Genomic DNA, 4,451 nt, shown 5'->3' with positions numbered 1-4,451 from the left:
GATCCAGAAATGGTGTGAATTTAGTTATTTCACATAATATGTGACCCCCTCACTCCTCTCCACCTGACACTCTCCTGTCTCCACCTGACACTCTCCTGTCTCCACCTGACACTCTCCTCTCTCCACCTAGCACTCCTCTCCTCTCCAAACCCTCACATCCCTCTCCTTTCCAATCCCTCACCTCTCCAATCCCTCACACTCCTCTCCTCTGCAATCCTTCACACGCCTCTCCAATCGCGCCTCACACTCCTCTCCAATCGCGCCTCACACTCCTCTCCAATCGCGCCTCACACTCCTCTCCAATCGTGCCTCACACTCCTCTCCAATCGTGCCTCACACTCCCCTCCAATCACTCCTCTCCAATCGTGCCTCACACTCCTCTCCAATCACGCCTCACACTCCTCTCCAATCGTGCCTCACACTCCTCTCCAATCGCGCCTCACACTCCTCTCCAATCGCGCCTCACTCGCCTCTCCAATCGGCTTTCCCCGTCTCGTTTCTCTCCTTTTTCTCCCGTCTCGTTCTTTTTCTTGCTCCAAATCGGCCCGTCGGAATCGGAAATCGGCCCGTCTCGCCCGTCGGCCCGTCGGAATCGGAAATCGGCCCGTCTTGCTTTTGTGCTTGTGCGTAAATAAATTGTGTTCATGACACCATTTCTGGTGTTGGGCTAGCGGCTAGGGTGCCGGCTTAGGATCCTGGGTTCGAATCTCGGTCGATCGCCGAATTAATGCCAGGGGGGTTGACTCAGCCTGTCATACCTTCCGAGGTCGGCTAATTGAGTACCAGTTCACTGGTAATTCCCTGTTTGTCGTTGAAGGCGGCAAAAAGGGTTGGCGTCAGGAAGGGCATCCGGCCGTAAAACATTGCTTCAAAAAGGGGACAAAAAAACAACAACTACCACGGTCCCCGAAAAGGCCAACCCCCGCTTTGCGGGGAAAAATGGCCTCTAAACGGTGGTTTTTACACCATTTCTGGATCTGATGACTTGCCAGTAACCATTTTGTAAAAATGAATGTGCAGCATCTAACTCAATATGTCGAAATGTCACACACATCCATGCCCGTGGGATTCCCACGGGTGACCCCGCAAGTTTGCATTGACGTTCGTCGATGGACTCGTTCGGCCGTCTCATTCGTTTTCTTGCTGCATCCTGTTCAAGTCTGCGTTCTTCATCGATCGTCTCATTCATTTTGGAAATAGAAGTTTCCACGCAGCGCATGAATTGTCACGATCCTCAAGAGGAATTTGTCTCGTAATCATCAAATGATAAATGGCAAGTAAATTATATTGTGGAAAATTAAAGATTTCAAATAAACCTATTTAAAGTGTATTCGCACATAACTAATTTTAAAAAACGAAGAAATATCTCTCGGTAATTTCCTGAAACATATTTTACTTCCGGCTAATAATGTTGAATTAAATAAAAACGAAGAAATATATGTCGGCATCATTGTTGACGTTTTTGTGACGACTGTCATCAAACGAAAAAGTAATATATCTTAACGGAAAAGCAAAAGCGAATTTTTAATATATATCGACACGTTGCCGTCGGTGTCATGTTGGGCGGTGTATGATACACCATGACGCGATTTTTAAAAATATATCTCTGCATTTTCCCGCGTGTGTGGAATGTTCTCAATTATTGCTGACACCGAGTCCAAAACCATCGATAAAAATGAAATCATATGGTGAGTTAGATTGGAGATAAAGGCGTGAGAGAGACTCAATGGCCTTGAAGTTGAAGTTACAGGCGTTTGAGAATTCATTTCGTTCTATAAACGGCAACTTTCATTGGATTTCCTTCCCGTTTTTTTTCAACCGAGTCGAAAACTATGTTAGCGACTGTGAAAAATGAAATGATATATCGAATTTTTAATATGTATCGACACGTTGCCGTCGGTGTCATGTTAGGCGGTGTATGATACACCATGACGCGATTTTAAAAAATATATCTGCATTTTCCCGCGTGTGTGGAATGTTCTCAATTATTGCTGACACCGACTCTAAAACCATCGATAAAAATGAAATCATATGGTGAGTTAGATTGGAGATAAAGGCGTGAGAGAGACTCAATGGCCTTGAAGTTACAGGCATTTGAGAATTCATTTCGTTCTATAAACGGCAACTTTCATCGGATTTTCTTCTCGTTTTTTTTCAACCGAGTCTAAAACTATGTTAGCGACTGTGAAAAATGAAATGATATATCGAATTTAAAATAGATATCGACACATTGCCGTCGGTGTCATGTTGGGCGGTGTATGATACACCATGACGCGGTTTTAAAAAATATATCTCTGCATTTTCCCGCGTGTGTGGAATGTTTGTGGAAAATTAAAGATTTCAAATAAACCTATTTAAAGTGTATGCGCACATAACTAATAAAAAAAACGAAGAAATATCTCTCGGTAATTTCCTGAAACATATTTTACTTCCGGCTAATATGTTGAATGAAATAAAAACGAAGAAATATATGTCGGCATCATTGTTGACGTTTTTGTGACGACTATCATCAAACGAAATAGTAATATATCATAACGGAAAAGCAAAAGCGAATTTTTAATATATATCGACACATTGCCGGCGGTGTCATGTTGGGCGGTGTATGATACACCATGACGCGATTTTAAAAAATATATCTCTGCATTTTCCCGCGTGTGTGGATTGTTCTCAATTATTGCTGACACCGAGTCTAAAAGTAAAACCATCGATAAAAATGAAATCATATGGTGAGTTAGATTGGAGATAAAGGCGTGAGAGAGACTCAATGGCCTTGAAGTTACAGGCCTTTGAGAATTCATTTCGTTCTATAAACGGCAACTTTCATCGGATTTTCTTCCCGTTTTTTTTCAACCGAGTCTAAAACTATGTTAGCGACTGTGAAAAATGAAATGATTTATCGAATTTGATTTGAAATAAAACTGGGGGAGAGCAAGACACCACGGGCCTACAAAACAGGACTCAAAGCTATGCGAGTTAATAAAATGGTGGATATTTGTTTATAGCCACTCCCAGAATGGGTGGAGCTATGGGTGGAGCTACTCTGCAAACCGAGTAAGCCACACCCCGGACAGACACCCAACAGATAGACAGACAGACAGACAGACAGAATCATCTACGGCTATTATAATATAGATTATGTGTTTGTGAATAGATAAAGAATAATCCAATTATTTGTTTGTGAATAGATAAAGAATAATCTAATTATGTGTTTGTGAATAGATAAAGAATAATCTAATTATGTGTTTGTGAAAAGATAAAGAATAATCCAATTATTTGTTTCTGAATAGATAAAGAATAATCTAATTATGTGTTTGTGAAAAGATAAAGAACAATCCAATTATTTGTTTTTGAAAAGATAAAGAATAATCTAATTATGTGTTTGTGAATAGATAAAGAATAATCCAATTATTTGTTTCTGAATAGATAAAGAATAATCTAATTATGTGTTTGTGAATAGATAAAGAATAATCCAATTATTTGTTTTTGAAAAGATAAAGAATAATCTAATTATGTGTTTGTGAATAGATAAAGAATAATCTAATTATGTGTTTGTGAATAGATAAAGAATAATCTAATTATGTGTTTGTGAATAGATAAAGAATAATCTAATTATGTGTTTGTGAATAGATAAAGAATAATCCAAATATTTGTTTTTGAAAAGATAAAGAATAATCCAATTATGTGTTTGTGAATAGATAAAGAATAATCTAATTATGTGTTTGTGAATAGATAAAGAATAATCTAATTATGTGTTTGTGAATAGATAAAGAATAATCTAATTATGTGTTTGTGAATAGATAAAGAATAATCCAATTATTTGTTTTTGAAAAGATAAAGAATAATCCAATTATGTGTTTGTAAGTAGATAAAGAATAATCTAATTATGTGTTTGTGAATAGATAAAGAATAATCCAATTATTTGTTTTTGAAAAGATAAAGAATAATCTAATTATGTGTTTGTGAATAGATAAAGAATAACCTAATTATGTGTTTGTGAATAGCTAAAGAATAATCTAATTATGTGTTTGTGAAAGATAAAGAATAATCCAATTATTTGTTTTTGAAAAGATAAAGAATAATCCAATTATTTGTTTGTGAATAGATAAAGAATAATGTAATTATGTGTTTGTGAAAAAGATAAAGAATAATCTAATTATGTGTTTGTGAAAAGATAAAGAATAATCTAATTATGTGTTTGTGAAAAGATAAAGAAAAATCCAATTATTTGTTTGTGAAAAAGATAAAGAATAATCAAATTATTTGTTTGTGAAAAAGATAAAGAATAATCCAATTATGTGTTTGTGAATAGATAAAGAATAATGTAATTATTTGTTTGTGAAAAAGATAAAGAATAATCCAATTATGTGTTTGTGAATAGATAAAGAATAATCTAATTATGTGTTTGTGAATAGATAAAGAATAATCTAATTATGTGTTTGTGAATAGATAAA

Source organism: Myxine glutinosa, chromosome 5 (assembly GCF_964187855.1).
Source record: "Myxine glutinosa chromosome 5, kmMyxGlut1.1, whole genome shotgun sequence".
NCBI classification, from domain to species: Eukaryota; Metazoa; Chordata; class Myxini; order Myxiniformes; family Myxinidae; genus Myxine; species Myxine glutinosa.
Note: the sequence above shows the minus strand (reverse complement) of the source record.